The sequence below is a fragment of the Pantherophis guttatus genome, chromosome 12 (genome assembly GCF_059756535.1).
Source record: "Pantherophis guttatus breed Tessera chromosome 12, ASM5975653v1, whole genome shotgun sequence".
NCBI classification, from domain to species: Eukaryota; Metazoa; Chordata; class Lepidosauria; order Squamata; family Colubridae; genus Pantherophis; species Pantherophis guttatus.
In genome coordinates this window covers 898985-907704 of record NC_142074.1, presented here as the reverse complement: position 1 = coordinate 907704, position 8720 = coordinate 898985, and the positions used below count along the sequence as shown (strand labels likewise).

Genomic DNA, 8720 nt, shown 5'->3' with positions numbered 1-8720 from the left:
TCTTATGAGGGTCTTTTTAATGTAAGAAGGAGCAATAAATAAAACAATGGAGAATGTTTTCTAATAATATGTGAAAGAAAAAGTTGCTGACTAAGTTTGGGGTTGGGGTGGGGCAAAAGACGGCAAAAGGGGTTGTCAGGAGTAAGTAGCCTGTAAGAGGAAATGTCACGGGAACTTTTCTCAATGAACTGTGTCCTGTATTTTCCTACTTAGGGTGCCTCTTCCAGCAAATAACCCTTCCTAGGAAAGCAATGGCCCGGGGAGATTCATTGGGCAGAACAGGTCAAAGAACAGCGATTCCTTAAAGCAGATAATTTCCCATGATCTGCCATAGGCCGGGCTAACCAATGACACTTGGCTACCTAAGACTGAGAAAACTGCTGGAAGGAGAGTTCGGCTTCATTTCAGTATTGGATAAGGAATCAAGTCCTTTGCTGAATAGATCTGGTTTAGGAGGGCAGATGGAACACGCAGACCCCGGGTCTCCAATGAAGACCTCCACCTTGCAGTCCTCCAGCACCGTTGACTTTCCAGGATGAACCACGGCAGCAGGTCTGATGTATTTTTTTAAAAAAGCACAAATCTCTGGCTTTGTGGGATAAATTCACACCTGCATTTCCATCTCTCCTGAGCTATAAATATATGCAGACAACGGGTAACCTAGGTACAAATAGCAAGACTTTCCTTGTCTCAATTGGAGACACCACTTCCTACAGGATTGCTCATAGGTATGATTCCACAGGAGTAATGATGTAGAAATAAGGTAATAAACATAATTTCTGGATTATGAATTATCTCCTTATAATGTCATAGGGACAAAGGTAAAGGAAGGCAATTGAGTACAATTTATAAGCAACAATTTTCATAATTGATATGTTGATAATAGGGGGGGGGTTACTGCAAAAAATGTCAATTAAATGTGACTAATTTCATTCTGGTTCAGTTCTAGGCCAGATATTCTTCTTTCACCTTAAAGCAGTGTCCTGCATGGAAGCCATGAAGAAAATTATGGTTAATTATGAAATTAATTTATGCAAGTTATGATTACTTATGAAAATTATTTGATTAGATGCTTATTCCTTATTTAATTGATCTTTTATATTCCAGCAGAGAGATGTGAAGCAACCAGACAAGAAGCTCTGCATTCTGTGGAAAGGAGATGGTCTGCAGGACTTCTTCCCCCTTAGAGCATTTGAGAATTGGTGGCAGCTCAGAAAAGCATCTGTCCCCAGGCAGCTCATGCTTGATGCAAGAACTGACCTGCAGCTCTCTTCCAGGACAGAGAACAAGGCTTTGGGTGCCAAACAGATGGGCGTTTTGTTTTGTTTTGTTTTGTTTTGTTTTGTCCTTACTTATGTGATTCTTGCTGCCATGGCAAGTATTCCACATTCTATTCCGGTTTCATTAAATTTATATCAATTCAGGAGTTACCACTCTTTGTTTAATTAACTTCTGCTGCTTGGTTGGCTGAAGAAGGTTTAAAATGTTTTAACATGACTTTTGAACCAATTAATAAATATTTTATTTTATGAATTTAAATATTTAAATAATTTAAATAAATTTAAATATAGAGCAATTTTTTAAAATATCTCAATTAACATGGGTTAGAGGTAACATTGATATATTAATGCCACACTTGTTTATTCCACAAGTTAGTCTAAAAAATGCCTATCATAGGATAGGAACTTTTTTTCAAATTTACTCCATAGCCCTGTTCAGGTCAACTGAGAACAAAATCCTACTAAATTCAGATGGATTAACCTCCTGTCCCCTATAAGAAGTTTCTATTAGCCTGCAGTTTAATTTACCAACAACAAAATGAAATTCTAACACCATGAAATTCAATGTAGAGGAAAGCAAGATTTTACACTTAGGCAAGAAAAACCAAATGTACAGGTACAGATTAGGTGAAGCTTGGCTTAATAACAGTAGCTGTAAGAGGGATCTTGGAGTCCCAGTGGACAACCCCTTAAGTAGGACTCAGCCGTGTGCAGCAGCTGCCAAAAAGGCCAATGCTATCCTAGGCTAGCTATCCTAGGCTATCCCTAACAGAGGGATAGAATCAAGATCACATGAAGTGTTAGTACCACTTTATAAAGCTTTAGCAAGACCACACTTAGAATACTGCATCCAGTTTTGGTCACCACAATATAAAAAAGATGCAAAAAAGAACAACAAAGATGGTTAGGGGGCTGGAGGCTAAAATATATGAAGAACAGTTGCAGGAACTGGTTATGTCTAATCTAGTAAAGAGAAGAACTAGAGGTGACATGAATGCACTGTCCAATATTTGAGGGGCTACCACAACGAAGAGGGGATCAACCTATTTTCCAAAGCACCATAAGGCACGACAAGAAGTAATGGATGGAAACTAATCAAGGAGAGAAGCAACCTAGAATTGAGGAGAAATTTCTAACAGTGAGAACAAATAACAAGTGGAACAGAAGTTGCCTTCAGAAGTTGTGGATGCTCCATCACTGGATATTTTTAAGAAAAGATTGGACAGCTGTTTGTTCAGAATGGTACAGGGTCTCCTGTGCAGGGGTTGAACTGGAAGAACTCCAAGGTCCTTTTCAATTCTGTTTCTCTGTTTTCTGTTATTCTGTTACATCCCTTCAGGGATGCAAAAGCTTAGTTGACAATTTACCTTAATAAACTTCTAGTGAAGGAGCACCCACAACTCCAGGAGGTAAGATATTCCATTGCTTAATTGTTCTCACTGCTAATTTCTCCTTACTTCTAAATCGGATCTCTCTTTAATAAACTTCCTCTCATTACTTCTTATCCTGCCCTCAAGTGCTTTGAAGAATAAGTCAATTCCCTCTTCTCTGTGAGAGCCCCACAAGTACTGGAAGAAAGTTATCATGTCTCCCCTAATCCTTCTCTTTGATAGGTGACACATATCTATTTCTCTCAATCCTCATCATACCCCGCATTATCTTTGTTGCTCTTTCTTACTGTACCTTGGGAAAAATATAAGCACAAACTACTATACAATACACAACCTATTAGGTAATACTTTTAGATAAAGGAGGATATTTGTAGCCCGGGGTTGAAATGAGAGGTCCTTGGTGTTCTCGTTTGGTGCTCTTAGGTAACATCAGTGCTAGTCTGTTGATGTTACCTAGTTTAGGTAATGAAAAATGTCTGCAAGAAACATTCTTTTGAGGGAAAGACTCCTCAATTCTTTCAGAGGTATTTAGCGGTGCAGCACAGGACAGGTTGGGTGCATGAGGGTGCAGCTCAGGGAGGATGTACAGGGGTGCAATGCAATGCAAGTCAAGGAGGGGTGTGCAACTGATTAGAGTAACATAAGCACAGAAGGCCTAGGACAGGAAATGTGGGAGGGACAAACTAAACAACTTGTGATGTTCCCTGACGAGTTTCAACTTTGACTTTCTCCCTGCAAGTTTCCCACGAGCAGTGGGGAAGCTGGCAGGAAGTTGCAAGTCCAAGGCCAGCAGGCAGGTAAGTCTCACAGGTCATAGGGTACGGCACAGGTCAGGAAGAGTACCTCGGGGTGCACAAGAAGTGCTGTTTGGGTCAGGACATGTTCAGAAAGATATGTGGGGTGGTGAATGGCCCAAATGGTGTGAGCACAGAGGGGCTGGGGGGGTTGCCTGGGGGAGGGAGATTTACCCAACCAATTTGCAATCTTCCCTACTGGCTTCTTCATTGACTTCTGAGAAGCTATCAAGAAGCTATATAGTATCTCTAAATACTATATTTAGAGAGTTGACAGTGAAGAAGGACTTGAGATGTGGATCAGATGACTCAAATTCAGATGGGCACAATCTGTCCACTAATGGAAACAAGTGTTTTGTTTGTGTTCCCATATCTTCAAAAATACATCTTTAGCTATTAGTTGTTCAGAAATTATTTATCATTTTTCACATAGTTACAGATCTACTGAAATTTCAATATGAATTTCAAGAAGCCTGCATTTTTCGCATTATTTATGTCCTAATTGATTTTTTTAAAAAAAGAGCCATACCATTTGATTTGCAAACTGCACTATAGATGTACAATCTGCAAACAGTAGATTCTTCCATTCCTAAAGGGAAGTCAAAAGATACTTTGCAGACCCCGTGGCATCCCATTGCACAATCCCACGAATGTCATTTAACAAAAGCTCTGAAAACTCCAAGCCCCCCTCCCCCATGACTTTGCCGTTCTGAGGTAACGAGGACAGAGAAGAAGATACCACCCACCGTTCTCTGGGCATTTCTTTCTATCAGCCCACCCACCTTCAGGCTCCTCAGGAAAAGCCCCGGAGGGCCTGAGCATCAGCCCTGAGCGGCCACCGCAGCCGCAGCCGATCTAAAGATGCCGAGATGTTCCAGGCCTCCCACTCGAGAGCCTTTTGAAGGACTTGATTTATGAGCAGGCCGTTTCTGGGAGTTCTTGGTTTTGTCTGCTTGGCCTTGCTTCAAATGAGATAAAGTGCTATTATAATGAAGCATTTCGTTTCTTTTAAAATAATAAAGTTTCTTCTTTGCGCTCCCATTCACCAACAGCGGAGTTCCTTTAAAAAAAAATTTACCTGATATATTTAGAGAGGTTATACAGTATCAATATATAAAACTTCTCTCACTACCTTCAACCTCGCCTAATTTTTTACAGCCAGTGCTGTCTTCGAGGTTTCCAGACACTATTGTTTTATTTATTACACGGTTTTAAAGCACCTATCTCCATCACAGAGGAACTCTGGGCGGTATAAATAAAATAAAATATTAAACCATGAAAACAGTATATAAAATTTAAAATTAAAAAAAAGCAAGAAATGAAAAATAACTATTAAAGTTAATTAAAAGGCAAGGGAGGTTTTTCCAGGCATTAGCCATCCCCACAACTGCGCTCTCCTCTGCGCTCCCCACACAAGGCCGCAGAGCCATATTTCCACACCCTTCTGCCGGGCCAGGAGACGGGGGCCAGCCTCTCCTCTGCGGGAAGAGGGTCCATGGGCAAGGGGAGCGGCAGAGAAGGCTTTCTTTCTGGACCCCGCCAGTCAGAATTCTTTAGCTGACAGGTTGTGGAACACGCCTTCCCTGCCTGGTCAGGTAGGCCAGGCTGATGTAATGGGGCAGAGATGGTTCTATAGGGAACCTGGCCCCAGACCATGTAGGGCTTTACAGGCCCCCTGATGCCTGCCAAAGCTCATCCCTGAGTGCACCAATGCCTATCTGGCTCTGAACCCTGACCGAAAAGGGTCCAGATAATCCGTTTCCTCCAGGATCCTCTGAAATTGCAACACTGCCACCTTCTCAAAAAGGGAAGGTAGGAGACTGGGCAAAATATGTACAGAATAGTAGAGTCCAGCAATGTCTTCTTCAGGAGGCTTCTTTAAAAGGAGCCGGGAACAACCTCTCCAACAACGATGAATTCACCATTGCTTGGATCCATCCACATGATACTTCCTGCACGGCTTTAACCAGCTAGGATGGGCGTGAAACTAATGCACAGATGGCGGGTGTTTTCATGCTGGACGGACATGTCCATTCCCTCGGGTTCAACAGAATCAAACTGTTCCCATATAACTGTTTAAGTCCGCTGACTGGGCATCTCGACAGGATTTTTGCCATGCTTGGCATCCAAGTGGAAACCAATCTGGTCAATTTTATCCTCCAGATGCATGGAAAATTCCTCTGCCCGGCCTTGCAAATGAGCCTCTGGGGAGTCTGAGTGACCCTAAGAAGGGCCACCGGTTGGCCTTCTGTGGATGTAAGAAGAGTGCAGAAGTGTTGGGGTGTCCTGCTCTGATCCCCACCAGGCGGGCCTTGATAGTGTCTCTAGCTTGTGTTCTGTCATGTTTGTTCTTTGTTTTACGTGTTCTTTGCTATTAATTTTTTAAAAATCGTTACAAACCCATGTATTTATTCTACAGGACTATTTCATTCTGTTTCGTTAATTGCCCTGTCTAAGAGTCATGTTATTGCACTATTCAGCAAATACCCTAGAAACATTAATTAATAGCTTCCTTCTTATGACTTTTCTCAATTTTATGACGTTAGATGTTTAGCTTGATTACACCTTAATTAATTATACCTCAAATAGTCTGCTTCTAGTATTATGGAAAAGGGTAAATTAATCATATTCTTCCTTTAAAAAAAACCTACCATTTTATTTATTTTTATTTTTTTGAAAAAACAGAAATGATTATCCCTGGGTTCCTCTCCTCTTTGCTGACATGAGAAAAGATGTAAAGGTCTGTTGTTTCTGGACTTCCTCCAAATGTCATCAGTTCTGGTGTACAAACTTTATCAGATGATCATGAAAATGTTTCCTGGAACCTGCATGAAATGGGAAGAAGGTCAAAATCTCATTTTACATAAAATGTGGCCCTGTATCCTTAGTTCAGTCAATGCTTTGGGAGATAAATTTTGACATTCACAAAAAGGAAAGGAAATTGTCCCTGCTCCACAGGCCTCCTTGCTTAATTGGCAGCCTTATATTCTCTTATCTGTTAAAAGTGAATGAGGTGAGGAGAACCATCTGGCTGCACGAGGCCAATTTTAGGCTGTCGGCACAATCAGCCCTTGGGCCAAATTCTACCAGGGCAATTTCACCCCAGGGTAACTGGAGCATTGGACACGTTGTCAGATCCCTCACAATTGATTAATAATTCACTCAAAGTCCAGGCCCAAGAACTGCAGAGCCACCAGATTTTGTAGCAAGCTATTTTTTTTATTCCTTAGCCATGAGCTAAAAGTCAGCTGATATTCACTGAAGACTTCCAAAACACTTTTGATTGGAAAGTAAGGATTTTGGTTTATTTTTTGTAGTAAGCTGGTTTCCACTGAAACAAAAGTAATGTTGCTTGAGTATCTTTTCCACCATCTTCCCAGGAATTGATGACAGGCTGATTGATCTGTAGTTTTCTGGATCCATTTTCCTCCTTTTTTTTGAAGCTGGGAACTACATCAGTTCTTTTCCAGTCATCTGGTACTTCCCCAGTTCTCCGGGATCTTTGAAAGATATGGGTTAATGGTTCCAAGAGCACTTCTGCCAGCTCCTTCAGAACTCTGGGATATAATCTATCTGGTCCAGGTGATTTGAACTCATCTAGAGTGGATAGGTGTTGCCTTACCATTGCGTTTTGATGTGTATTCCTATCTTTTACGGTAGTGTTATTGAGACATTGCATAGACACATGCAGAGAATGAATTAAGCAGCTCCTCTTTGTCCCTATCGCCCGTCACCTTCTTGCCATCTTCTCCCACTAGTATACTGATTATCTACTTGACTTTCTTCTTCTTCTTTACATATTGAAAGAAACTTTTTAATTATTTTGGACATTTCTTGCAAGTCTTAGTTCATTGCTCAGTGTTTGCAGATCTAGGCTATTTATTGGTATTCTGTTTTAGTTATGTGTCTCTCTCTCTTTCCATTTTTTATACTTACCCTTTTTATCTCTCAGATTATCAGGGGGTTCTTCATGTAACCATGATGATTTCTTCTGGAATACCTTATTTTCTCTCTCAACAATATTGTGCTAGACTGGGCTTCTGGTGGTGGCGCAGTGGTTAGAGTGCAGTACTGCAGGCTACTTTTGCTGACTGCCAGCTGCCTGCAGTTTGGCAGCTCAAGTCTCACCAGGCTCAAGGTTGACCCAGCCTTCCATCCTTCTGAGGTGGGTAAAATGAGGACCCAGATTGTTGGGGGCAAGAGGCTGACTCTATAAACCATTTAGAGAGGGCTGGAAAGCTCTGTGAAGCAGTATATAAGAGAGGACTGACTTATTCTCTGAGGCACCAGAGGGCAGGAGAAGAAGTGGAAGCTTCTTAAAGAGACATTCAACCTAGAAGTAAGGAGAAATTTTCTGACAGTGAGAACAGTTAATTCATGGAATAGCTTACCTCCCAGAGCTGTGGGTGCTCCGTAATTGGAGGTTTTCCAAAATAGACTGGACAACCATTTGACTGGGAAAGTATAAGGCTCCTGCCTTGAGCAGAGGGTTGACCTAGAACAGAGGTTTCCAGCCTTTCCAGCTCGGTGGACCAGTGGAGCCAGTGGCAGCAGTTGCAGGGAGATGGTTGTGCACACACACACATACACACATTTTTCACAAATGCAGCTTTACGCACTTGCCCACCACTTCCAAGGTCTGGTTCCAAATGTGGCCCGACAGTGGATCATGGGCTGGGGTTGGAGATCCAATCCCTGGCCTAGAAGACCTCCCAGCTGCCTTCCAGCTTTTTGGTTCTATGCTCTTACAACTTCCCCATCGTTCAGAGCTCTTTATGTTGGGCAAGCTACAAAAAAATGAATCATGAAGACATGGAAGATACCAAGATTTCCTAGCTATTGTTAATAGTGCATCACCGTCTGGGAAGTCTGAAAACAACAGAATTGTTTCTAATGAAGTCATAGATCTTGATCATGAAGGGAGCAATTGTCCTGATGTGCACTGAGTTTCTGATCAGAGTTATGGCAGAGCTGGACAAGGAAGAGTTATGGTGGCTCTTCATAGTTGTGGGCTTTGTAGAAACCTCACAGTCACAGGACCATGATTTGGCTGCTTAGCACCTGGTGTCAGGGTTCCAAGTAACACCCCGAACGAAATAAAACTCCGAGGCTCGAGTTTTCTCAATTGCAATTATGGCATTGCAGTATCCCATGGTCACCTGATTGCCGTTTGTGATCTTCACCCATGGCTTCTGACAAGTAGAGTCAACACTTGGTAGGTGATTACCAGGATGAATACACGACTGTGGGATGTT

At 41.9% G+C, this 8720-nt stretch overlaps 1 long non-coding RNA gene across 1 annotated transcript; it reads left to right on the top strand.

Annotated features, from left to right (window-relative positions):
- Window positions 1–219: 219 nt before the first annotated feature.
- On the top strand, window positions 220–1427 carry LOC117675907 (uncharacterized). The gene is made up of 2 exons (XR_004594299.2): window positions 220–552; window positions 1108–1427. It is a non-coding gene; the product is annotated as an uncharacterized LOC117675907 (long non-coding RNA).
- The last annotated feature ends 7293 nt before the right edge of the window (window positions 1428–8720 follow it).